This window comes from Rhineura floridana, chromosome 3 (genome assembly GCF_030035675.1).
Source record: "Rhineura floridana isolate rRhiFlo1 chromosome 3, rRhiFlo1.hap2, whole genome shotgun sequence".
Classification (NCBI taxonomy): domain Eukaryota; kingdom Metazoa; phylum Chordata; class Lepidosauria; order Squamata; family Rhineuridae; genus Rhineura; species Rhineura floridana.
This window is the reverse complement of record NC_084482.1, coordinates 190,386,083-190,413,858: the sequence shown is the minus strand read 5'-3', so window position 1 is coordinate 190,413,858 and position 27,776 is coordinate 190,386,083. Positions and strand designations below refer to the sequence as shown.

Sequence of the window (27,776 nt, the reverse complement as noted above, 5' to 3'; positions counted from 1 at the left end):
GAGGGGAAAATCAGCTCAAACCATTGAACGGTGGCATCATCTCGCGTGGCGGTGGGCCTCTCTTTACTTATCTACAAACAAAACCAAAAGGCAACCTTGGCTGGACAGCGACCCGACTAAGTAGATCCTCTTTAAGTGATCGTGCCTTAGGGTTCATAAAGTTGCAGCGTCGAGTTTTTTGGGCCCCCTAGATAGTGCTCTGAGCCCAACGAGATCTCCAGCTTAGGTTCATCACTGTGTGCCTTTCCATGCGGAGCCAGCCGGCGGGCGGGCAGGCAGGGAGGAAGTGGGGGGCGCGAAGGAGCAACTAGAGGGGCTTGGCTTGGGTTTTGTCAGCTGGATCCTTCCAGCCCCTCATTCAATCTCTCTCTCTGTCTGCTTTTTGCAGTAGCCGCTCACTCTCAGCAGGGGCTCTCTAGTCTTGCCTTGTTTGCTTTAGCGGCGGGCCGACCACAGAACTACTTTCCCGCACGCAGCAGCGTCGCCCTCTCGGCTTTTCTTTTCTTTGCGTGTGTGCGCGCCGCGCTCGCTTCCAAGGAAACCGGATTGATGGATTGATTCGGGCGCCCCGCGGCAGTAGCGTGCCTTTTCCACGCAGCCCGCTCGCCGAAGGAGGAGGAATCGTCGTGTGGGCTTGTTTACACAGGCAGATCCAGGAGTTGGAATTCCCCGCACACGCGTTCGGCGAAGGTGTCGGGGAACCCTGGCGGCTGCGGCTGGTGCAAGAAAAAAGAGTGTGCGTGCGTGTCTGTGGAGGAGGATCCAGAGCTTTCCCGACCCCTATTATTGTCCTGAAAGAAGAAGAGTTTACGCCACCCCCCCCGGCTTCCACCATCCGGAGATGGCATTTTGGGTGAGTTTCTTGCTTGCTTTCCCACCCCGGTTAAATTTTGTTTCGTCTCTTTTGTTTCATGCTTCTTTTTCCTAAGCCTTGCTGGCTTTTGCCATAGCTGGAAGAAGAAGGGGGCATTTGGAATCTTTGGCGGGGGGGGGGAGGCTTTTTTCACCGAGAATGGTGGAAGAAAGGAAGAAATGGTGGAAGAAAGGAGCTCCCCCCTTATCTTTCTTTTATACCCTTCGCGCCCCCAAGTTTTCCCTCCAACACTCATTCATTCTTCGGTCCCCCTCCCGCCTTCCCTTCCCGATGCGATCGAGGCGGCACACGCTGGTTTGAATGGAACTTTTCTTTGCCGTGGAAAAGGGCGTCGGGTTTGGGGTGGCTTTTTTTTGGCTTGGCTCCTCAGAACTTATTTGGGAGGCCGCTGCTATGATTTGTGGCGGGGGACGGCATCCTCTCCCTAGCAGGCACTGGGGAGCGCTTGTGTGTGTGTGTGTGTGTTGGCTGGCCGCTAGGTCCCAGAGAGGTGTGTTTACAAGGAGACTCCGGCCGGTAGAATGACCCTTTTATCCTTGCCTGCCTGTGAAGCAGCCTGTCCGCTTGCCTCTCCCTTCATTTACAGCCCCACCCCAGCAAGCTGGCAAAAAAGAAGGGGGGGTTGCTGGGTGTGTGGGAACAAGGGCACATTTCTGCCATTTTCAAGCCTTGCCAAGAGAAGATGGGTTTGGCTCTCTTTTTCCCTCCAAAGAAACCAGCAGTGTTCATTGGGAATCTTTTGGTTTCAACCATCCTCCTCAAAAGTGGCCCCATCTCTCTGTCCCATTTGTCTGGGGGAAGAGGAGGAGGAGGAAGGGGGAGAGGCAGCAGCAGCAGCAGCAGCAGCAACGACCCTCCCCCCCCCAGAGTACTAGAGGGCTGGACTTGGTCCCACCCCCCTCTGTCTCCTTTGTTCGGATGGAGGTGCTTGTTTGTCCCAGAGGGAGCTGGTGGTGCTTGCAAGAAACATGAAACCTGCTTGCAAGAGGGAAGAAAAAAGGGAGTGCTATGAATGTGGGAGTTCCATGCTCCTCTCTTGAACCTGTCTATGTAACCATAGGAGGGGAGGGCAGAATGGTTGATGTACTTTTTTGCCCATGTGAGAGTCTGAAGGACTTTGAGAGGGAAGGTCATGCTGAAGGAGAGGTTGGTTCTAGCAAATTATGCAGACTCTGGCTCTGTGATTTAAACAGGGAGAGTTCCTCTCTGTGTGCCCTATTACACACATTCACTTCTTGTGATCCGTAAGCAATGAAGGTTCTCCTCCTACCCCTGAAAGAAATTCTCAGAAATGTTCAGTACAAGTAAAGAAGATCCTAAAAGAAAACTGGTGTCTCTCACCCTCCACCCCTCCCAATACTCTAGGATGCCTTACTTTTCAACTTTTCACATTTACGTCCAACTTTGGGCCAAACATACTCAGATTAGATGGTGTTTAAGAACTTTGTCTCCAGAGCTGGAGGGTTCTGAGTTTCAAAATGAAGAAACCCATCTTGGGGCAAATGCTCAAATTGGCTTATTGCGGAGTAGTTCCCTGTTTGACCATCCTTTTGTGCTCATCACAGTCAAAGAAGCAAATGGGATTATTCCCTCCCCCCCTTCTAGGCATGCTAATGATGCAGTAAAAAATTACATCTGTTCCAGGCAAATGGTAATTATTCCATGGTAATCTAGATTCAAGGCTTGGCATGTGTAAGCAATGCTCTTAGTTAGGAATTTAGGAAGCTGCCTTATACTGACTCAGGCTGTTGGTCCATTTAGTTCAGTATTGCCTACGCTGGCTCTCAGTGGCTCTCTAGGGTTTCAGGCAGGGAATGTTTCCCAGCCCTACTTGGAGATACCGGGGATTGAATCTGGGATCTTCTGTATACAAAACAGATGCTGTACTACTGAGCTGCAGCCCTTCCCCATTTGTTCATTTGAGACAGATTTTTATTGCCGCACTTTGTAACTCACACAAGATTGATATCAATAGGAGCCCCCTTCCCATGACTGATATCAATAGGGGCCCCTAGGAACATGGGAAGCTGCCTTCTACTGAGTCAGACTGCTGGCCTGACTAGCTCAGTATTGTCTACTACAGGGGTGGGGAACCTCAGACCTGGGGGTTGAATATGGCCCTCTTGGCCTCTCTGTCTGGCTGTTGGATCTATTCCCAGGCCACACGCCTCACTGCCCTCCTTCACGCCCCAAGTGTTTTTGTGAGCCTGGAATGTGTCCCTGAACTCTAATAATGTCTCTTGCTTGTCTAGATGGAGGATAGAGGTGTGTGTGTGAGTGTGTGTGGAAATGATCCTACAGTACAAAGGTAAAATGTACATTCATTGCTCACCTACTTTTCCCTCTGACCCTGCCCATCACTGGTATGCAGCCTCTGGAAGGCTGTCTAGAAGGGAATAGGGTCCTTAGGCTGACTACGGTTCCGCATCCTTGGTCTACGCTGACTGGCATCAACTCTTCAGGGTTTCAGACATGGGACACTCCCAGACCTACCTGAAGATCTCAGGGATTGAACCTGGGATCTTCTGCATGCAAGGTAGATGTTCTACAACTGGGCTATTGCCCTTCCCCTAAACGGAATTACTTACTTCTGAGTAGACATGGTTAGGATTCCCCTCTAAGACATCATTACTGTTCGTATGTCCAGTGGTTGTGTAATATATTGACAGTTATTAAAATAACATTTTTAGTTTACAAAAACTGAATTTGTTTTCAAGGTGCGGATTAAGAAAACCAGGTATCAGCTTTCTGGGAGAATTGGTGAGAACAGCTAGTCAGGCAGGATGGCAGCCTGTGCTTCTCACTGACCCTGTGGCTGCAGCCTAACACAGTAAAGCACATTTATAGTATCATCCTATACATAACTACTCAGAAGTAAATCACATTGAGTTCAATTGGGTTTACTTTCAGGTCAGTGGGTATAGTATCGCAGCTTTAGCCACTGAATACTACTGGCAGGAGAACTGAAAATCAGAGGCATGTGACCCTGCTGCCCATTTCCCTATCCCCATTTATTTCCCAAAATGACCGCTCCAGGTTTAATTTGTACTTCTGTGGTAGCAATGTAGACTTGGGGTTATTTTGATAATAGAAATGACTAGATATGGCACTAAGAGTCCTCATATGAAATAATTATATTTCCTTAGTAAAGTTACTGAAGTCTGTGGTGTGGTTCATCTGGTTAAAGGGAGTTCATTTTTTTGGAAGGTCAGCATTAGCCCAAATTTGCGTTGTATGGATTGCCAGGAGTTTTCCTTATAGCTGTGTCAAATGCAAATGAGAGAGAGAGAGAGAGAGAGAGAGAGAGTGCACAGCAACGGGCTCTCTTCACTAACAGCTGTGGCAGACGGCTACTTTCATCACCTTGCACTGGCTGCGGGGGAGTGAATGTAACACATTGTGGTGTGACAATTTGCCAGCAGATGTCACCCCCTGCGCTGGAGAGAAATGGGAAGTGTCCCTGAAGATTTGGGGAGGAGGGAGTCTCTACTGCTGGCAGAGGCTGGGCTTGATCCAGGCGCTTTGTTAGCCACTGTCTTTTCTTTTAGGCAAAGTCCTATTGTTGTCATCGGTTGAGGTCTTTGGGGCATCTTGCATTTCCAAGCAAGCTGGGTCAAAAGTCCAAAAATAATGGACCACTTCCATGGGATGCTGGGTTGCCTTGGGAGAGGAAGGAGCATTCCTTTAAGCGAAGAACATCTGGCAGCTCTGCAGCTGGTTGTTGGCTCTTTGATTTACTGAGGTCAAGTGGGTGATGGTGAGATCTGGTTTCATGAATTCATCAGAAGCTAAGGGACTAGCGTGGGTGCGAGAGGAAGGGACAGGAGCCCCAATATGTAGAAATGCTTTGGAATACTATATTTGGTGCTGTTGGTCTCCCTGTGGGTGTTTGAGATCCCAGAGGGTTGCCATGTTAGTTTCTTCCAGCAGAAACAAGACTCCATAAGATGGACACATATACACCTTACCTTTAAAACACCTGACTTCCCTGAACAATCTTGTGAACTGTAGTTTACCCCTCACAGAACTACTATCACCAGCACCCTTAACAACTAGTTTCCAAGATTCTTTGGGAGAAGTCACATGCTTTAAATGTACTTTAAGTAAGTGTATGGTATGTTTGCAGCCTAAATGTGTTATGCCATAAGTTTTTCTAGGCAAGAACCTACATCGTCAGATGCACAAAATGTTCAGTAGACGTAATGGATGCCTTGCCCATCCATCCATCTTGCTTCTCAACATTCCTTCACTCTGTAGTGCAATCAAGAAGCAGATACAATTATTGGGTTATGAAGACCCGCAGCTAGTTGGATAGCAGGTGATTTGATTCTTGGTGGTTGGGGTCACAGAGGGCAAGGAGCAAGTTGAATCTTCACCCAAAAGATGTCCTTGGGGCACCCTTTTACTTTCTCTCATTTAAGTAAATAATTGCCATTCACTTCTATGGGCAAAAGTAAACTGCTGAACTTGAGGATGTTGTTCCAGGGAGGGCAAAACCTGCCCCTGCCATGCCCTGCCCCTGGGTACCTGAAAGAGATTCTGCAAGAATGGCATAGTGTGTCTGGGCACAGAGCATACAGAGGTGCACTGCTCCCTCTAAGGGAGCCTTGCAGTATACAAGCCCTCCTTCTGCAAACACTCCATCACCCTCTTCATGGAGTTGGAGGGACCCTTGAGGCCATCTGTCTGATGTAGGAAATCCCTCTGGAGGAGGCTGCCCTGCCTCTGCTTGAAGATATTCAGCAAAGGAGAACTCATTGGTTCCATTGTTGAACTGCTCTTACTGTCAAGATGTTTGTCCTAATGTTCAGCCCAAATCCTCTTTCAACTTAACTCTGTTAGACTGAACCCTCTCCTGCCCTCTGGAGCAGAAGACAGCAGGTCTTTGCCCTCTTCCTTGTGATAACCCTTCAAGTATTCTTTTCTCTGGGGCATTTTGTGTGCGTGCGTGCGTGCATGCATAATTAAAAGTAATAAACTGAGAGAGAGACTGTGTGTGTATGTGTATGTATACCAGGGATAGGGAAGCTGTGGCCCTCCAGATATTGCTGGGTTTCAACTCCCATCATGCCTGACCATTGGCCATGCTGGCTGGGGCTGAGGGAGTTGGAGTCCAGCAACATCCGGAGGGCCACAGGTTTCTCACCTTTGGTGTATACCTGTGGAGAAAAAACTGTTTTCAAAAGTGAGATTAAAAAGGAGCATCTGAAAGCAGGGATACACATACATTCCACCATAACTTTGTTCCTCTTCAAGGTGCCACAGGACAGGGCTCTTTGCTTAAACATTTTGGGGCACTTGAAAAAAGAAGGGATAGCAGCAAGACTGGAGGTATCGATGTGTGCATGTAAGGCTGGCATCTTTGTTTTTTCTCCTAAAAATAAAATTATATAATGTCTTTCATTTAAAAAATGCATGGATATTTAAGATTCATGGCTCTGCTGGAGACAGTGTGGCAATCTAAAAACCCCTGCGCACATGGAGTCCCCTTTGCTGGCACTGGAAGCAACAAATCCTTATTTGTGCAGAACTTTCCCCTTCTCCAGGAAGCCCAGGCGATATGCGTAGTTTCCCTTTGCTGGGCTACAACCATTGTTGGATAGTCTTGCACATGTCTGATGTGCTAAATGTACGTAAAATAGGCTGCAAGCTACCAGACTGACTACAGGTACTTGCAGTGATTTGTACTGTTAAAGTTTCGTGTTGCATTTAAGGTATATAAATGGCCTCACAGAACATCAAAACACATGACAAGTCCCTGCTGGAAGGCTTACAATCTAAATAGATAAGGCACAAGAGGGAAAGGCAGGAAGTTCAGAAATATTGTCAGAATGGTTAGACTTTAACTGAGAGCCGAAATAGATGTGATGGGACATCCACATGTACTTTTTTTACATGTATTTTGTCTGCCCTGATCACTTACAAAGCAGGGGGTGGGGACATCTATTGTTTTTACGTGAAATGGGCGAGGTGAGCTAAATTCTGCCTGCCTCCCCCACCTTACCGTGCTGCACTCACCCTCTTTCTGTTTCATCTAAAAAAGAAAATGGGAAAAATAGACTCCTCCCCCTTGTTTATACATGAATGGGGCAGTTTGGCCTTGACTCATTCATGGGAGCGTAAAAATGGTTAGATGAAAAGTCTCAAAATACTGTAATATCTTGTGGAGGGGCAGTGGTGGAGCACATTCTTTGGATGCGGAAGGTCCCAGATTACTGGTAGGGCTGGGATTGTCCTCTGTCTAAAACCCTGGCTAGCCACTGCCAGTCAGTGTAGGCAGTACTAGCCTAGATGGCCCAATCTGACAGTTTCCAATGTTTGTTCCTATGTTTTTTTAAGGAAAGACTGAAACTGGGGCTTTTGTCCATCTTTTGCCTGAAACTCACAACATGATCTCTACCTCGTTATAGCAAAAATAGCTCTACAGCAGTCAGCAACAACTCTGATCGAGTGCCCGTGTGTGACATTCACACATGCCAACAATCCTCAAATTGGGGATGAAGGATTTCCAGTGCCAACCAGGGAAGTATATATGCTTGCAGAATTTAAACTTCATTTAAGTGCCTGAGTTGCACCAGTCAGAGAATAGGGAAAGGAGTCACAGAAGCCATGTCAGTTCACAATAGCGAGAGATGTGAAGTCAGTTCGCGGTAGCCAGATATGTGATGGAAGTGGTTTGTTGCACAGTTTGTAATACTTTGCTAAAACCATCATTCTGTTCTGTCACCATCATCCTTTATCTCTTTAAGTGTCTGTGCTGGCTCCATTTCATTTTCTACATCAGCCACTAGCTCCAAGCACCAGCAACCAAATGCACAGCAATAAAGTGTTTGCAGAGCTACTAGTTCCAGTTGAATGAAGCATGCCAAACAAGCCAAATACGTTATAGAGGAAAAAGTTTGATCTCCAATATAGATATGCACAGGAGAAGTGGGAACATTTTCCTCTCTCCAGCTACTGAATACTTCCAAGGGGTCTTCCTGATGGCAGCCTGCTGAAAGAGTGTTATTCCACATTTACAGCAATTCCTTGTTGTCAGCATGGACTTGATTAGTAAAATGATTTTTTTTGTTCTGTGAGAAATCAGTACTAAAATACTCTGCCTAGATCTCTCTCTCTCCTTTTCTGCAAATTATCTGAACAGGTTAATAATTAATCAGTTCCCCCTCTTTCTTCCTTCTACATCTGTTGTAGTTTTGTAAAATCTCATTTAGGAAACAGCTTTGTTAAAGAACTCCCTCCCCCCTTTCCCCTCAGCACACTGTTAATCTCCTGGGAGAATGTGCTGGCACAGAAATCTTTTCAGACTCCTTTATGCTGCTCACTTTGACTCTGGCTGCAGTCCTGCCTCTCCCTCTCTTATTTTTTTCTAACAATGCCCAGGGTGCCATATTCTGGAGACAGACTAGGAGGAAGACGGAGCTTGGAAAGTCCAAGTTGGGAAGATGGATGAAAGATTTCCTTAGCCCCTTTGTGGGGGCAGTGCGTGAAAGTAGATACAAATTGGATTAAAAAGGCAAATGAAGAAGGTGTAAAGCAGGGGTAGCCAACATGGTGTCCTCCAGATGTTGTTGAACTACAACTCCCATCATCCCTGGGGATTGATCATGCTGGCTGAGGCTGATGGGCATTGTAGTCCAACAGTATCCAGAGGGCACCACATTGGCTACCCTTGATGTAAAGGTTTTATGTTAGGAAGCTACTCTATACCAAGTCAGACCACTGGCCCATCTAGCTCTGTTTTATCTATGCCAGCCTTTCCCCACCAGCTCCCCTTAAAATGCTCTGCACTACAACTCCCATCAACCCCAGCAAGCATGGCCAGTGGTTTGGAATGGTAGTGGTCATAGTCCAAAAGATTTGGAGGAGACTGGTTTAGGGAAGGCTCATCTGTACAGACTGGCAGTGGCTCTTTGTAGGGTTTTAGTTAGGGTTGGAAAGACTTCTATCTACAGATGTCAGCATAGATTAAACCTGGGACCTTCTGCATGCAAACTGTGTGCTCTGTCACTGAGCTGCGGCTGTTTTCTCAACTTTTTTTTTGGATTTTTTGGTGAGGGGACTACTCTGCAGAATCTGGAATAAACTTGCAAACTTTGGAGGGTTCATAGTGAGCACATCAGGAATTTGGAACCTATGGCCCTCTGGCTGTTGGACTTTAGCTCCCATCATTCCTGACCACTGGCCATGCCCCCTAAGGCTGATGGTAGTTGGGGTCCAACAAAACCTGGAGGGCCTCTGCTTCCCCACCGTTGCATACAGAAGGTCCCAGGTTCAATCCATTGGATCTCCAATTAAAAGATCCTCAGACAGCAGAAGAGAGATGTATGAGAACTAATGCCAGCCTGTGTATTGGGCTAAAAAGACCAATGCTCTGATTCAACTCTGTTCACATGTTCTGACAATCCTCAGCCCATCTTTCATCCCTCACAAAAGCCTTATACTTCCTGAAGCATGCCATAACAATAACATTTTAAAGGTGGTTTAAGTTTGTAATGCAAGTCTAGGTTGAAAATATATGAGCCTACAAAGCTGCCTTTGGGCCATCCAGCCCCCAGACTGCTACCTGAAATCCTTTACTCAGGGATGGCTAACCTTTGGCCCTCTAGATGTTGTTGCACTACAAGTCCCATAATCCCTCACAGTTGGCCATGCTAGTTAGGCCTGATGGGAGTTGGAGTCCCAACAACATCCTGAAGGCCACAGGTTCCCTGGTCCTGCTCTTTAATTAGAGATGACTTGTGAAAGACAGCAGTGTTGAAGCAGGAACTTCCAGCTTAATAGAATCATAGAATCATAGAGTTGGAAGGGGCCTTGTAGGCCATCAAGTACAACCCCCTGCTCACAGCAGGAAATCCACAGCTAGAGCATCTCCCGCAGATAGCTGTCCAGCCTCTGCTTGAAGACATCCAGCGAAGGGGATCCCACCACCTCCCTAGGCAGTCAGTTCCATTGCCGAACTGCCCTTACTGTCAAGAAGTTCCTTCTAATGTCCAATCTGAATCTACGCTCCTGCAACTTAAAACCATTAGACCTAGTCCTACCCTCTGGGGCAGCAGAGAGCAAATCCGTACCCTCCTCTATGTGACAGTCCTTCAGGTACTTAAAGAGTGCAATCATGTCACCCCTCAGCCTTCTCTTCACCAGACTGAACATGCCAAGTTCCTTCAACCTTTCCTCATAAGACTTGTTCTCCATACCGGCTATCATCCTTGTTGCCCTCTTCTGAACCCGCTCCAACTTTTCTATATCTTTCTTAAAGTGAGGCGCCCAGAACTGAACGCAGTATTCCAGATGAGGCCTGACTAATGCAGAATATAGTGGGAATATACTTCCCTCGACCTGGAAACTATAGCTCTGTTTATGAAGCCCAAAACCGTGTTTGCCTTTTTTGCCACAGCATCACACTGCTGGGTCATGTTCAACTTGTGATCCACTACAATTCCAAGGTCCTTCTCACATGCACTACTGCTAAGCCGGGTATTTCCCATCCTGTACCCGTGCATTTTGTTTTTGTGGCCTAAATGCAGAATCTTGCATTTGTCTTTATTGAATTTCATTTTATTAATTTCAGCCCAATTTTCTAGTCTATCCAGGTCCCTTTGGATTTTATTCCTGTCTTCCATTGTGTTAGCTATCCCTCCCAGTTTCGTATCATCCGCAAACTTCATAAGGCTTCCCTCCACCCCATCATCTAAGTCATTGATAAAAATGTTGAAGAGTATCGGCCCCAGGACAGAACCCTGTGGCACTCCACTCGAAACCTCCTTCCAGTCCGAAGCAGAGCCACCGACGACCACTCTTTGAGTACGGTTTTCCAACCAGTTGTGAATCCACCTGACAGTATTTGCATGTAGTCCGCATTTGACCAGTTTGCTAATCAAAAGGTCGTGGGGGACTTTGTCAAACGCTTTGCTGAAATCTAGATAGATGAGATCTACATCATTTCCACCATCTGCTAGGCTAGTGACCCGATCAAAAAAAGAGATGAGATTAGTTTGACAGGATTTTTTCTTGAACAGTATATGAACAGTATACTTTATTTAAAAAGTTTCATACAAAGCAGCTGCAGGGCCAGGGCTGCCCAAGGCATTTTGCTGCCTGAGGCTGAAGGGCAAATGGTGCCCCTCATCATAGTGCCTAATACCCAGGACTGGTCAAGTTATTTTGCCCCTCCCCCTCATTGGCAATAAAAATACAATAATGAAAAATCAATGCTTCCTTTGATAACATCCAACGTTTGTTTTCTTAGGCATCCGTTTCATTCTGCTTACTAGTAGGGCTAGCCCTATATAAAGGCAACTGTTCTCTCTGCCTCTCTCACACTTTCTTTTTCCCCTTCAAACTCCACCCCTATTCACTATTTCTGATTTTACTTCAGAGGTCCATTCATATTATTACAAGAGGCCTCTACTGTTCCTGCCGAGAGTTATCAAAGGCAAATACCTCTCATTGACAATATTTATAACTACTCCCCCCCCCCAAGCTGTACTTCAGCTTGTAAATGGATGTGATGTAGCTTTTTTATTTTTTTTATTTTTTTTATTTTTTTTTTTTTATCAATATTTTAGTGAGGTAGTATCTACACTTTGGAAATCCCTGCCTATTGACATGGGGCAGGTGCTTTCACTTTGTTCTTTTTGGTGCCTGCTTAAAACATTTCTGTTTAGGCAAGCCTATCTAGACATGTAGATGTTGATGTGCTTCAATGTCTCTTTAATTTACTGCTGTTTTTTTTTTTTTTTTTTTTTTTCAATAATTTTTATTCAGATTTTCATAAAACATACAAGACAAAATCATAAAACATTCAAAGACAAAAAACAAAATCAAAAATAGTTAAACAAAAAGAAAAAAAGAAAAGAAAAAACAAAAATAAAAAATAAAGAGTAAAATATTGACTTCCCATTTGTCAAAGATCAAATCAGTTATAAGTCTATAATATATAACAATCCTGTCTCTTAAGTCATATTATAAAATCACTTTCCTCCAGTAGTTATCTTACTTAATCATCAAATCTCATAAACATTACTTTATTCTTTCCACAAAAAGTCAAAGAGAGGTTTCAATTCTTTAAGAAATATATCTATCAATTTTTTTTTCCAGATAAGCATATCGATTAATCCATCTCATTACTAATTATGATAATCTTATTGTCATAACCATAGTCAAAATAAACATTTCAATTAATCCATCACATCAGAATCTGTTAGGTTCAATAATTTCAGTAGCCATTGTTCTATTATCTCTATTAGTTCCATTTTCCATCTTCCATCTTCAGTAGTCTTGTTAAGTCCAGTAATTTCAATATCCAATCTTCCATTATCAGTATTCCATAATAATCTTGCTGTCAAAGCCATAGTCATATAGTAAGAGTCTGATGGGAATTACCTCTATCCCAAATATTTTCTTGCCATCCATTCTGAATAGGTTGCTGAAATACTGCTGTAAAATCATATCTCTGTTCTTTTTTTCAAAATACACTGGGTCATCTCTTAAAAGTTTTTCCATTGTCACATGGCTGCAGTTAATTCCATAGATTTTCTCTATATTGGGCTCCATCACATCATTCCAGTCCAGAAGATTATCCATGCCATTGATAACTTTATCTCTAGAATCTTCATTCATTTCTTCAGAGATAACATTGAGTTCCAAACAATAGATTTTATTTCTAAAGTCCATAGACTCCAAATCTTGTTCCTGTTCCACGTTGGTTCCAATCTCCGGGATCTCCTCTCTCACAGGGACCCCTATTCCAGTCTCCAGGGTCTCCTCTCTCACAGGGACCCCTGTTCCAATCTCCGGGGTCTCCTCTCTCACAGGGACCCCTTCCAGGGTCACCTCTCTCACAGGGACCCTTATATCTTTAATCTCCTGCTTCATTTTACTCAATTCAATTTTCGTTATCTCAATCTCATCCATTATTTTCTGAAACATAGTTATTTCCAGATTTTCAGCCACTTTCTTAATTGCCATTTTAAAAGAAAAATATAGGAAAACCACTTCTTATTTCAGCAACAATTGGGTTAATACTCCAAACTTGGTGACATCACAGTATAAACAGAGCAGACAGCCTTATCTCTCCAATAGTTAAGTAAACAAAATGCAGTTCCCAGGATCGAAACAATTAATGGCAATCGTCAAGAAACAGATTCGTCAAAATAAAATAGACCAAAAAGAGAGTAGTCTCAAAACAGTATAATATTTTTCAAAATAAAAATCTGGAATAGAAATCCCTCTTCTGTGTATATCTTTAGAATGCAAATCCAGGACAGCTTTTTGCAACAAAAACAGAGATAAGCTATTAATTAGTGCGTAGCAGAGAGAAGTTATGGCTCCCCAGTGAGATGTCAAAAACTGATCAATCTGGCAAATCTCTTTTAAACAGCAACAATTTAAGTCAAGTAAAAGAAAAATATAGAAAGAAGGGTGCTTGCCTGTTAGTGCGTTCTCTCTTAGAAGATAAGATGAACGTTCGCTTTAACAGATAGAGCTTGCTGTTGAAAATCCGTCCCACCTTCGTCGGCTGGACCTCGTCCCATAAATTAATGAGATCTGGTCGTCCCAACAAAAATAGGCTTTGAGGTTAATCTCTTCGTTTCTCCCTACCCGGGAGAAGTTTAATCAGTCAAAAAAAAAAGAAAAAACTGACTGATATATCTGAATAAGCTTCTTTTGAGGCAGGAGCCCGTCTCAAAAGCAGGCACAGGCTAAGTCACCCTTCCCGGAAGTCTCGTGATGTAGCTTTTTTAGAAAAACATCTCACTTGGCATGTATATATTGTATGGTATTTTGGCAGTGGGATAATTTTATTTGTTTCACCTTCCTTTTTTGGAGGCAATCCACCCTGGAACCTTACGGTGAAGGGTGGGTGACAAATGTAATAATAAGAGCAATAATAATAATAATGGTCTAACCCACAGCTCATATTTGGGGGCAAGACGCAAGATTTATAGAAGGTTATTGCAACTTTTCTTTCATTGACGGGCTTGTGTATGTAGAAACTCATGGCTTGAAAAGTTCAAGGTATCTTTCATGCCTGAGCTGAAAGATGTGCTGCTAATGAGACAGTTGAAACACAAACTCAAGGTCAGATAAACCACATATTTATATTCTAATTTTAAACATGTTGTGAGGGAGAGGGAAGCTCTTGTGGATCTTTCAGTGGAACTTTTGTCCACACAGCAGGTATGGCCTACTGCTGTTCTTTAACCTTGGGTCCCTAGATGTTGTTGAACTACAACTCCCATCCTCCCCAGACAGCACGGTCAATGGTCAAGGAAGATGGGAGTTGTAGTCCAACAATATCTGGGGATCCAAGGTTGAAGACCAGTGGCCTAGCCAAAGCGCAGCACTTATGCAGCACAATCCCATGCCTTTTTACTCAGAAGTAAGTCCCAGTGATTTCAATGGGACATTCCCAGAGTGTGCATAGGACTGCTGCCTTATTTCCCATTGTTATAAATAGGGTAAAGTAATGCACTCCCTCATCGAAATTACTGGGACTTTAGCTGGAGAGGCCCAGTTTAATTAGGGTTGAGATGCTGATGAAGCAAGAAGCTTCAAAGCCTAATTATTAATACCTGTCTCTATTTAACATTTATTTAGCTCCAGCAGTTTGCACAGGTACTGTGCAGAACATGGGACTGATAGGAGGTCTGCTCAGAGAGCTTTATGGTCTGAATTAGATGAGCAAGGCAGGAATGGAAAGGGGTTTAGAATTAACAAGAGTATTTGATTTATTTCAGATATTTATATACCGTTTAATCACTGAAGTTGCTAATTAGTATACAAAAAATTACTGTGTGTATCCAGAATTATTTTGGTTCCCTTGCACATTCTCCAATATCTACAATATTTTCTACATTACCTGCTTTGAGATGGAGCAGCCAGAACATGGAACTTATAGGATATCTGCTTAGAGAGCTTTGTGGATTACGTTATATGACCACGGGCACAATCCAACGCAGGGGAAGCAGGTGTAAGTTGCTGTGGAGCAAGAGAAGCCAGTGTAAAGTTCTGCTGCATCCATTTGCCATTCAGGAGCCTCTGGGTTGGCTGAAAGCTGGCTTAGCCGGCAGCTGTGCACAGGGACCAGAAAGTAAAAGCCTGCTCTCTCAAATATCCCTACCGGGGAGTAAGTCCTCTCCATTGACTTCTATTCCAGTTATTTTTTAGACTGACCTTTTCCCCGGCATAACTTTTCCATGGATTGAGACCTGCAGGAGGGCTCCGAACATGAGTTGGATGTGGCCTAAGTCCCCTCACCTCGGTCCCTCCCCTGCCACGCCCCCGCACACCCCTTTTTCAGGCCTTACGCTGGCTCCACTTGCAGTGGTCTTGGCTCAGCTGGCTGTGTCCTGGCTGAGCTAGGCTGAGGGACTTATGCCAGCACAGCCTGGCTGAGCTGGGACCCAGCCAGCTTAGCTGGAGATCCACTACATCCAACTCCCCTCAGCCTGGCGTAAATGCAAGTTGGATTATGCTCCAAGGCAGGAATGGAGAGAGGGTTTTAGAATTGACAGTGAGTATTTTGTTTATTGTCATATATTTCTTCTAAGTAATGTACATAAAAATTACAAAAAGTGTGCAATGGATAAAATAAATTAAAATTAATTAAACTTCCTTAAAAGTAGAGACAGTGCAGGGATAAGTCAGATGATGGATAAAGAACTGAAGGCAGAGTTGTTTGCTTTTTTTCTGGCAAGGCTCCTGTGCCTAAACAGTTGCTTGGCAAGCTTAAATTCAGCAGATGAAGCTTTTCCCTATCACTTGATCTGTGTGGTAGGAAACGTTTTGCCTGTGGAATGTTTGCACGATAAGATGGGTCTAAGTTACTGCAGAGTAACTGGGAAAGAGATCTTGGGGTTATGGTAGATAGCTAAATGAAAATATCAACTCCACTGTGTGGCAGCTGTGAAAAAAGGCAAATTCCATGCTAGAGATCATTAGAATAGAAAAGACAAATACCAGTAAGTGCCCTTACACAAATTTAAGGTGTAACTGCATTTGGAATATTGTGTAGCATCCTGGTTTCCCTGTCTCAAAGTGGATATTGTGGAAAATATTGTGGATATTGGAAAAAGGTGCAAAGACTACCAAAATGATTAAGGCAGTTGAAGCATCTATGAGGAAAAGCTAGTGTGTTTGGAGCTGTTTTGAAATGAAGGTGTTCATTGGGCTGCAAAGACAAAGCTGGTGGGTCTACTCTTTGGGAGAAATGGGGATTATTTTGGGAGAAACTAAGAGACAAAATTAGGAACAAGTGGGAGGGGAAAGCAAGAGGGAATCTTGATGGAAATCAATTTTTGGAGGGGAAGTTTATTGGGAGGATCTGGGAGAGAAACAAATGAAGTGGTGGTAAAGCAATTAATTGAAGATAAAATCCCCCCTTTCTGCCTTGTACTCAATTTTTGCTGTTGGGCATGCACATATTGCAGCCACAAATGTAGGATTAAAGGCGCAGGTTGGTATTTGGGGCTCAGACCCCATCTTTGGCTTATACATTACTCAGTATTTTTGGTCTTGTGCAAGTCACTCGCCCCCATCTAGTTCCACACTCTGCTTCCAACAGTGGTCAGCTAAACGCCCCTTGGGAAGCTCACAAGCATGGCACAAAAGCTACAGCATTCCTCCGTTGTATGTTCTTTGGCATCTGGTATTCTCCATTGTACAGGATATTGCCTCTGAACATAAAAGTTCCTTTTAGCTGTCATGACTGATGTGAGACAGAACAGGGATAGAGCAAGTAGGAAGAGTTTTGGCTGTTCCAAAAGTGAGGTGTCAACACAGAAAAGGCTTTATATCCAGTTGCCACCTGTGCAACTTCTGACATCTGGGACATCTGGAGGAGGGCCTCAGAAGCAGATCTTAAGGAATGTGGAAGGTGGCCCTTTAAATGCCCTGGTTCTCAGTCATTTAGAGCTTTATAAGTGGGACATGCAACAAAATGCAGTTAGCAAAATGCACTCCTTTTCAGAGTTTAAGGCAGTTATGCCCTTTTACAGGACACTCCATTCCATTTTCTCTCCTCGTCTCCCTATACTTCTGCAAACCTTGGGGTTCCCCAGGCATGCTGATTCTTCCCTCCTGTGCATAGATGGTGTCATTATGCTGCAAAAGGGATCGGCACTCAGAGAATGAGTTTGCTATTCAAAATCAGCTCTTTGAATTGTGCCTGGAAAATCATCTCAAAGCTAGTAGAGATCTTCACACTGATGAAATATGTTCAGAATTGCGAGAACCAATTAACAACCTGGCTGCCATTCCAAACCAATTGCAGCTTCTAAATAGTCTTCAAAGAGACTCAAGTGATTCACAAGTGTTTCCTTGTAAACTTGTCCACTTCCTCAGGCTCTGGGTAGGTGATAGTATAATTTTAAGATACATAAAACAAGCACCTTAAAATGCAACAGGATTTGGGCGAATAAACTGAGGCTGAATCCTGAAAAGACAGAGGTGTTATGTGTCTGGAGTTCTCATGCCCAGGATGTGAGAAGATGGCCTGTTCTGGATGGGGTTGCTCTTTCCTTGAAGGAGCCGGTTCGCAGCCTGGAGTGCTCCTTGATCCAACACTATCACTGGAGGTTCAGGTGGCCTCAGTGTGTAGGAGTGCCTTTTCCTGCTCCTCTGGTTTCCCAGCATTGGCCCTTTTTGGACAGAGAAGATTTGGCCACAGGGCTCCATGCTCTGGTAACTTCTAGACTGGATTATTGCAATGCGCTGTATGTGGGGCTGCCCTTGGAGATGACTTGGAAACTTCAAATGGTCCAAAATGCAACAGTCAGATTAATGGCTGGGGTTCCATTTAGAACTTGTGTAACCCCTGTTTTAAAACAGCTGCATTAGTTGCCAGTTTGTTACTGGCCCCAGTTCAAGGTGCTGACGTTTGGAGTGTTTAAAGCCCTAAATAACTCAGGTCCCAAATATCTGAAAGACCGCTTCCTTCTGTACAGACCCTCTCAGGTGTTGAGATCAGCAGAGGGGGCCTTTTTGGTAGTTCCACCATGCTGAGAAGTTTGGGGGGGGGTGGCCCGGGAGAGACCTTTCTCTGTGGCAGCCCCTAATCTGTAGAACTCCCTCCCCACCGAGGTGGATCTGGCAACTTCATTGTACAACTGTCAGCGAATGCTGAAGATGCACCTCTTAACCCTGGCCTTCGACATCTGAGATGTATATTTTAGGACCCACCCTATTTTCTGTGAAGTTGTTTAGGTTGTTTTTAAATGTTTTTAATTATGTTTTAAAACTGTTGTAATCTGCCCTGGGACCTTTGGGTGAAGGGCAGGTAACAAATTCTTCTTCTTCTTTCTTCCTCTTTCTGTTCTTCTTCATGATGATGATGATGATGATGATGATGCAGGGTTTAAAAGCAGCCCTCACCGGTATTCAGCCCTTTCTCACCAAAGGGCAGCCCATCATAATGTCCTAAATTGCTACTACAAAAGGCTTGGGTTTTGAAAAAACTCTAGAGGAGGACTCTTCCCACTTAAGAATGACCTTTTAGGATCGGACCATCTGACCCAGTATTCTGTCTTCAGTAGCAACCAGTCTGAAACCCCTGGGAAGCTCGTAAGGGCATGACATTAACAGCACCCCCTGTTGTTTGCTCCCAGCATCTCTTAATCAAGGAAAGGGGAGCCTGTGGCTTTCTAGATGTTGGTAGGCTGCAACTCCTATCATCCCTGACCATTGGCCATGCGGTCTGAGGCTGATGGGAGGTGGAGTCCAACAACATCAATAGAATTGCTTCTGAGCAGAGACTTTCCTTTTTCAGCTATCACGGCTAAGAGCCATTAGTAGCCCTATCCCAGGAGTGGGGAACCTTTGGCCCTCCAGATGTTGCTGAACTACAACTCCCTTCAGCCCTAGCAAGCATGGCCAATGGCCAGGGATGATGGGAGTTGTCATTCAGCAACATCTGAAGGGTTCCCCACATCTGTCCTATCCTCTATTAATCCAACTAATCCTTTTGAAAAAACTGTCGTCTTGGAGCACGTTGTGCGCTTGCATTTCTTTTTCTTTAAAACCAAGTGTGAACACTGTCATTTCTCTGGCCCCGAGCACAAAAGCAGGTGAAAATTATGCTCTGAAAAAGAGAGGAAAAAAGAGGACACAGAACATACTTTTTCCTTCTTGCCAGGAGCATCAGTTCATCATCCGATTCCGGCAATTGGAGACATTTACTGTTACAGTCCAGTCACTTCAGCACATGCACTAATGTTAATGTGAGAAGAGAGGTTGTTGGGGTGGAAAAACCACAGGGTGCTTCATGTGGGAAATTAGTGCCTTGAGGGGCCTGCAGGAGAAGCAGAATCAGAACAATTCCAGGGGATGGTTTGAGGGCGCTGATGCTGTTACACTGTTAAAGCTAAGCAAGTTTCAGCTTGACCAGAGCCTGGATAGGAGATGGCGCAGGAGCCGTAGGTAAGCTTCTTGGAGCTTACTCAAGTGCTGTTGGGTGGGTTTTTTTTCATTGATTGTTCAATGATCTTACTCCCATGTCCCTTTTCCTCTCCCTTTGCCTTAATGTTATTCATTGTTTTTACACTGTTTTTGATACCATTCTTGCTTAATTGAAAAATTAATAAGCATGATTTATATAAAAAATGAAGTGCTGTAGGATAAAAGTGTTATTAAACAGATGGGGAGAAAATCATTGAATAATTCAACCCTGTGTAGGGTTTCAGTTGGCATTCTGAAATTGGGCATTCAATCATTGTTATCCATTGCTAGTAGTAATGCTGGTTCCTCCCACTGGATAGTGAATGTGCTTTTTTATAAAAACATGTATTCCATATATATCCCACCCTTCCTCCAAGGAGTTCAGGGTGGTGCATACAGTTCTTCCCTACCTGCTATCCTCACAACTCTGCAAGATTGGCTGTGGCCATTAAGCTTCATGACTGAGTGGGATTTGAATCCTAGACTTCCTGGGCTAACCCCTGCTCTAGCCTGGAATTCACACTCACTCTTAGTGGCTGCATCATCTGCATATGGACATCATTGTGATGGGAATAAGCCTGTGTGAGCTCCCCTCTCCTCTTCTAGTGCAGCTGCAAGGAGGAGTTGGGAAGCTTTCTATCCTTTTTAGATTTAATTGCAGCTCATGATGTTGTGTGAACCCTAAGCTACAGTTAATCTTAACTATGGTTTGTTTGAAACCAGTGTCAACCTGTGCGTTACAAATAGGGTTGCCATGTTCAGGGCCTGAGACTGATCCTGTATCTTTAGGAGAAGAGAAAGTCAGTCAAGTGCAGGTGTTCTTGCAACACTGTAATGGGAAAAACCACAAGGTGGAATTCTCCCTTCCCCCTGCACAGCTTTTAAAGATACAGAAGACCTCTTTGGTGCTTAAACTTAAACATTGTAGTTTTAGTAATACTTAGCACTGATCTGAACAGGGTGGTTTATAACAAATGCTATTGGAGGCCGCTGATTCATAGGGTCACCATAAATCAAAATCGACTTGAAGGCACGTAACAACACGTTTAGTCCTATGCTTGCTCTCATGAGTGTGCACAGTTAATCAGCGAACAGAAACCTAGATCTCTGCTCATTCAGTAACGTTCTCCCAATTCTGTTTAAAAACATGCACACACAAAGTGAATGAGTTGCTGAGAACTCGCATTTAGTAGGCACTACAAAAGGCTTTACAGTCCTGTGCTTGCTGTCATGAGTAAGCCCCACAGGACACAGTGAGATTTACTTACTTCTGAATAAGATGAAGAGGATTGTGTGAGTAGCCAGCAGTGCTTGGAAAGTTCATTTTAGAATGGAACAAAATAGTTCCCTTCAAGTTCATCCAAATGCACTTTTAGTTCATAATAATTTCTGCTTGCCACACAGCTGTTAAAGGCACAAGAGTGCTGCTATCCCTCAATGCCAAGTCTAACCCATGCAAAGAAGTGAAGGGTAAAAAAAGTGTGTTTGATTTATCATCATTTGTGACTGATCATTGCTCAGTTGGATCAGCTTGGTTGGATCACCCTGTGTTTGTGCTTCTTAAAACTCCAATAGCTATCCTTTCTAATCCCTGCTCCCTTCCTGGCTTTGCCTTTAATGTGTTATCTGATTTGTCCAATCCTTCCTCCCTCTATCTTCTTTGTGCAGAATTTTGATTTGAAGAAAGGAAATGCAGGGCACGGAATATACAAACAATGCTGAGTACATCAAACTCAAGTTTAGAACTGCAAATCTGGCTGGTGAGGGGAGCCCCTTAGCTTGCCCATCACCCACCCTGCCCATTTCCAAAGTCTGAAAGCTATTTTTTTAATATCTAAAAATATATCTGTTATACCCAACACTTCCTTTTTTAAAAAGAAAAATGCTTCCTTTTGTAGCTATTTTTTTAAAAAGTAAGAAAGATAAAAGCAATTTTTTTTATGATGATAATTGATGCTTTGGCAACTGATGATCTGGGTTGGGTGGTGTTGCTTTTTTGTTTGTTTGATTTAATGAAAAAATCCAGGGGATCCCATCACATGAGTAAAATGTGGGATGCAGTGATGGCTGGTGCCGATTGGGACTTGTAGAGTGGAAGGCAGGGAGACCAGCAGTAGACAGAAGCAGAGCCAATGATAGGCAGAGCAAACCAATTCTGGTTTTGTCCCCTCCTCCTCTCTGCTGAGTTCTACAAGGGCAACTCTGAGACAGAGGAAGAGAAAGCTGACAGGCCATGCCATCCCATGGGACTGGTTTGTAAGTAGGAAGGCAGGCAAGTGAGGGCTGGCTGAGGGCAGACTGGGGATGGTGAGCAGCACCCCATTCACCCTAATGCACCAGTCATGTGTTATCATGTAGCTGCCTGCAGCATTCCACCCCAGGCTGCTGTTGCAGCAGGTCTGGGACAGGTACGGTAGGGGAAATTAAATGTCACAACATCCTAATCAGCCTTCTTACTTAGGCCTGTCTCCTGCCTTTCTCAAAAGTTTTACATAAACATGGCACAACCCTGCTATTAGCGGGGCTTGTTCTGAATTGCCTTGCGACGAGGGATGGGTGATGCAGATGAAGCTTACTGTTACTTAGAAGTAGCCTCAAGCCATTCTGCCCTTGCACAGGCTTTGGGCAGGGGTTGGCTTCTCCTTCAAAAAGACAAAGACTGGAGCCAAAACCAGGCATTATTACCATTGTTCTCTCACCGGAAGAAGGGATCTGATCTCCCTGGCGGGAAACAGCAGAGGGGGTGGGTGGGTTTTAAGCACAGCTGGCCCTGGGTGGGAGTTTGGCTTAAGTTCTCTGGAGTTCTCTCCCTTTCTGCCCTGGGTGCCAGGGAGTGACAGTTTACAGGCAGGCAGCCAAACCCTGAATGGAGGAATGTGTGAGGCCTTCAGCTTTCACATGCTTTTATCAAGAGTGCAAAGAATAGCCTCAGACTCAAGCTGCACCGTTCAGGTCAGAAAAAGAGGAATGTTCAGTGTTAACCCGGGCAGTGCCAGCCAGCAACCCTCAAGAGGAGGAAGTAGCTAGGCAGGCCCTTGGGTGTTGTGGAACTGGGAGAATTCAGCACCTTGGACCTAATGAGTTTGTCATGAGGAGCGGGAACAATGGTCCAGTTGTCTCTGACTTGTCATTCTGTCTTACTGTGGAAGCCAAATACTATCATGAAATTCAAGATGAGGCTAATAGGAGTTGTTGTTGCTGTAGTTGTATGGCTGACATTTTCTAGGCGCTGTACAAAGATTACAAATGACACAGACCTGCCCTCAGGCCTACAATTTGACAGTCACAATATAAAAGGGAATGAAGAGGAAAGCAAGCAAATGCAGGTTGTCATCTGGTAGTAGATCAAGTTTCTAGATCCATGGATCTTTGTAATAGGAGGTGCACTATCTCTGATGATGGATGTGGGACATTTCTCTCTCAGATGGCTAGCAGTTACTGGACATAACCAAATGCTTTGTGATAGCCATTTATGCTGATGGCCATTGCATACTGTTGCAGTGAATTTTAATTTACTGTAATTCATAAAGTCAAAATTGGGCCAGGCATAACAGTGCTCTGCTAGGGAAGGTTTACACAATCAGGTCACATGATAATGAATGAGAGGTACAGTTTAAATACTATTGGTAAAGTTTAAATATTATTTTAAATATTATTAAATTAAATTATTAAATTAATATTAAATATTATTTTCAATAACAGGTTTCCTACCATTCCTTTCTTTTTATGGAGAGTAGAGGTTGGCAGGGTAATTACTTGTGTGGTTTTTTGGTAAGTAAGAAATTCTGCTCCAAAATGGAATCTCCAGTTTACATAAATTAAGCAAATTGTATATAGTTGTTTATTTAACACATTTTTATTTTGCTTCTGGTAATTATGAGGCAATGCAAATAGCAATGCAGGGCTGCAGTCCATTGTCTGAGATTTCATCAGGTGCTGGCACTGCACTGTCAGGCATGGCTTCACCACAACCTTGGGGGCTCAGTTCTGCTTCAAATATGGATTTCTACATTGGTACTGTAGGATGTTGCACATAGCATGTGGTGTGTGTGTGTGGAGATCCTGTGGTCCTCCACATGTTGTTGGACTATAAGGTTGGGTGGTGGTGGTACTACTACTACTACTACTACTACTACTACTGTTCCCTTGACCATTGGCCACACTGGCTAGGGCGGATGAGGGTTGAAGTCCAACAACATCTGGAGGGCCATGAGTACCCTACCCTTGACTTACACAGTACAGTAATTACTTGGTAGAGATCCAGTAGCCCTTAGAACTCTGTCCTAAAAGGAAACACGTGTTGCACTTGTACAAATCTCAGTAAGGTCCAAAGTAGCTAATCCTATTTTTTCTTCCTGTTACAGGCTGCAAAAGTGGTGGAAGATATTTCAGGGGTTTTTGGCAGCATTGTGGGTAAGCCTGAGGGTGAGGAGTTAAACTTAGCTGTGTCCTCCCTGTCATTTCCCTGCTGCTTACAATTGCCATTCCCCTACCCACATGTCCCACAACGATGATTAACCCAACTGCCAGTTGCCCTTGGACTCAAAGGGAAATGCACTCTGGCCTCTGCTGTCACCCAGGGGACCAAGGGCCACTGGGAGGCTCCCCCCCCATTTCCCAGGAAGAAAATCATGGCAAGGGGCTTCATCCATTGCCTAGAGAAGGGACCAGCTGCTCAAATACTTGCTTTCCTATTCTCTTTCCGTTCCTTTTTTCTCTTTTGTGTTCATGTTTATTAGATTGTGAGACATCTTTTAATATAAGTACAGCACTTACAACATTTTAGGCACTTTATAGCTGTAAAATAATAAGCCTCCTAGCATTACAACCTTCAGAGCATTAGTGTGCCAGTTAATATTGCTCCCCCTAAATTCACGTCTCAAAAGATGAGAAAGGCAAGTTTTTTCTCAAAGCCCCTTCTGCAGTTGGGGCTAAAATTTTGGATTTTTGAATGTTCACTCCAGCATGAATAAGTACACTAATAAAAACAGATACAGTAGTGTGTGCATGTGCAGGCCTGCCCCCACGCACACATACAGGTGCGCGCACACACAGAGAGAATCCCATGGAGAAAAACATAGTGGTACACGTATGTGTAGGATGATGGGCCTCGGAAAATAACAGGTGCAAGTCAGGTGATGTGGGAGGTGGAACAAACCACAGAATAGAATGGGAGCATGAGATGTGCTGCACTGCGCACCACTTGATGGTGGTGATGATTACATTTATATCCCTCCAAGGAGCTCAAGGTGGAGTACATGGTTCTTCCTCTCTCCATCCTATTGTCGCAACAATCCTGTAAGGTAGGTTGTTGGGCAAGGGCCGTAGCTCAGTGGTAGAGCATCTGCTTTGCATACAGAAGGCCCCCAGGTTCAATCCCCAGCACTTCCAGGTAGGGCTGAGAGAGACCCCTGCCTGAAACCTTGGAGAGCTGCTGCCAGTCAGTGTAGATAATACTAAACCAGATGGACCAAAGGTCTGACTCTGTATAAGCCAGCTTCCTATGTTAGGCTTGGCGACATTGATTGGCCCAAGATCACCCAGTGAGCTTCATGTCTGAGTGGGGATTTGAACCCTGGTCTCCCAGGTTCTAGCCCAGACCTCTAACCTGTTTACCACAAAATCACAATTCATGCAACTCTGCAGTCAAACAGTAAGAAGAACTCAGGAGACAGATCATGCACCCAAATAAAGAAAAAACAAACTTGTGCCCTCTAATCGCATAATCAGATACACTTACAGGCTTGTTGCTTTCTGTGGCACCCATGCTTCTCTTTTCTCATCTACTTCCGCATTCAGTGTCTTTTAAAAAGGTTTAGACAAATTCAGGGAGGATAGATTTATTAGCTGGGTCAGCATAAAAGGGAAAAGTTTGTGCTCAGAGGTAGCATACCTCTGATTTTCAGATAAGAACATAAGAACATAAGAAGAGCCTGCTGGATCAGGCCAGTGGCCCATCTAGTCCAGCATCCTGTTCTCACAGTGGCCAACCAGGTGCCTGGGGGAAGCCCGCAAGCAGGACCCGAGTGCAAGAACACTCTCCCCTCCTGAGGCTTCCGGCAACTGGTTTTCAGAAGCATGCTGCCTCTGACTAGGGTGGCACAGCACAGCCATCATGGCTAGTAGCCATTGATAGCCCTGTCCTCCATGAATTTGTCTAATCTTCTTTTAAAGCCATCCAAGCTGGTGGCCATTACTGCATCTTGTGGGAGCAAATTCCATAGTTTAACTATGCGCTGAGTAAAGAAGTACTTCCTTTTGTCTGTCCTGAATCTTCCAACATTCAGCTTCTTTGAATGTCCACGAGTTCTAGTATTATGAGAGAGGGAGAAGAACTTTTCTCTATCCACTTTCTCAATGCCATGCATAATTTTATACACTTCTATCATGTCTCCTCTGACCCGCCTTTTCTCTAAACTAAAAAGCCCCAAATGCTGCAACCTTTCCTCGTAAGGGAGTCGCTCCATCCCCTTGATCATTCTGGTTGCCCTCTTCTGAACCTTTTCCAACTCTAGAATATCCTTTTTGAGATGAGGCGACCAGAACTGTACACAGTATTCCAAATGCGGCCGCACCATAGATTTATACAACGGCATTATGATATCGGCTGTTTTATTTTCAATACCTTTCCTAATTATTGCTAGCATGGAATTTGCCTTTTTCACAGCTGCCGCACACTGGGTCAACATTTTCATCGTGCTGTCCACTACAACCCCGAGGTCTCTCTCCTGGTCGGTCACCGCCAGTTCAGACCCCATGAGCGTATATGTGAAATTAAGATTGTTTGCTCCAATATGCATAATTTTACACTTGTTTATATTGAATTGCATTTGCCATTTTTCCGCCCATTCACTCAGTTTGGAGAGGTCTTTTTGGAGCTCTTCGCAATCCCTTTTTGTTTTAACAACCCTGAACAATTTAGTGTCGTCAGCAAACTTGGCCACTTCACTGCTCACTCCTAATTCTAGGTCATTAATGAACAAGTTGAAAAGTACAGGTCCCAATACCGATCCTTGAGGGACTCCACTTTCTACAGCCCTCCATTGGGAGAACTGTCCGTTGATTCCTACTCTCTGCTTTCTGCTTCTTAACCAATTCCTTATCCACAAGAGGACCTCTCCTCTTATTCCATGACTGCTAAGCTTCCTCAGAAGCCTTTGGTGAGGTACCTTGTCAAACGCTTTTTGAAAGTCTAAGTACACTACGTCCACTGGATCACCTCTATCTATATGCTTGTTGACACTCTCAAAGAATTCTAATAGGTTACTGAGACAGGACTTTCCCTTGCAGAAGCCATGCTGGCTCTGCTTCAGCAAGGCTTGTTCTTCTATGTGCTTAGTTAATCTAGCTTTAATCATACTTTCTACCAGTTTTCCAGGGACAGAAGTTAAGCTAACTGGCCTGTAATTTCCGGGATCCCCTCTGGATCCCTTTTTGAAGATTGGCGTTACATTTGCCACTTTCCAGTCCTCAGGCACGGAGGAGGACCCGAGGGACAAGTTACATATTTTAGTTAGCAGATCAGCAATTTCACCTTTGAGTTCTTTGAGAACTCTCGGGTGGATGCCATCCGGGCCCGGTGATTTGTCAGTTTTTATATTGTCCATTAAGCTTAGAACTTCCTCTCTCGTTACCACTATTTGTCTTAGTTCCTCAGAATCCCTTCCTGCAAATGTTAGTTCAGGTTCAGGGATCTGCCCTATATCTTCCACTGTGAAGACAGATGCAAAGAATTTATTTAGCTTCTCTGCAATCTCCTTATCGTTCTTTAGGACACCTTTGACTCCCTTATCATCCAAGGGTCCAATTGTCTCCCTAGATGGTCTCCTGCTTTGAATGTATTTATAGCATTTTTTGTTGTTGGTTTTTATGTTCTTAGCAATGTGCTCCTCAAATTCTTTTTTAGCATCCCTTATTGTCTTCTTGCATTTCTTTTGCCAGAGTTTGTGTTCTTTTTTATTTTCTTCATTCGGACAAGACTTCCATTTTCTGAAGGAAGACTTTTTGCCTCTAAGAGCTTCCTTGACTTTGCTCGTTAACCATGCTGGCATCTTCTTGGCCCTGGAGGTACCTTTTCTGATCTGCGGTATGCACTCCAGTTGAGCTTGGGGATGCTGGGGACAAGGCTGAGTTCACATCCACATGTCATGACGAGGCAGGATTTCTGGTTTGTCATGGTTTACTGTGAGCGAGCAGTGTGCTGGTGCATGCTGGTCCAATCATAGAAGCAGGAGGAACAAACCAGAAAGTATTGGTTTCCTGTTATGTTGGAGTCCAAGATCACAGACTGTTGCTGTCTAACAAGCCACAAACCATGGGAGAAACACTCATCAACAGGAACGAAGCAGGAGTGATCAGGTGTGGTAAGCCAGAAACTCTGGCTTATTGTACTGTGTGAATGCAGTCTCCATTGGTGGCTGATGCCCTTTGGGGCTGATAGGGGAGAGAGGTCAACAATAGG

The 27,776-nt window shown here is 44.3% G+C and overlaps 1 protein-coding gene across 8 annotated transcripts in view; it reads left to right on the top strand.

Moving 5' to 3' along the window:
• The first annotated feature begins 415 nt into the window (after positions 1 to 415).
• PLXNB1 (plexin B1) overlaps positions 416 to 27,776 on the top strand; it is a 172,903-nt gene continuing 145,542 nt past the window's right edge. For 6 of the 8 annotated variants that reach the window (XM_061618928.1, XM_061618926.1, XM_061618921.1 and 3 more), the window contains exon 1: positions 416 to 853. The gene's annotated coding sequence lies outside the window, so the exon portion shown is untranslated. Of the gene's footprint in view, positions 854 to 15,319; positions 15,396 to 23,679; positions 23,729 to 27,776 lie in introns of those variants that run through there. The other 2 variants (XM_061618923.1, XM_061618925.1) reach the window with 2 other exon arrangements.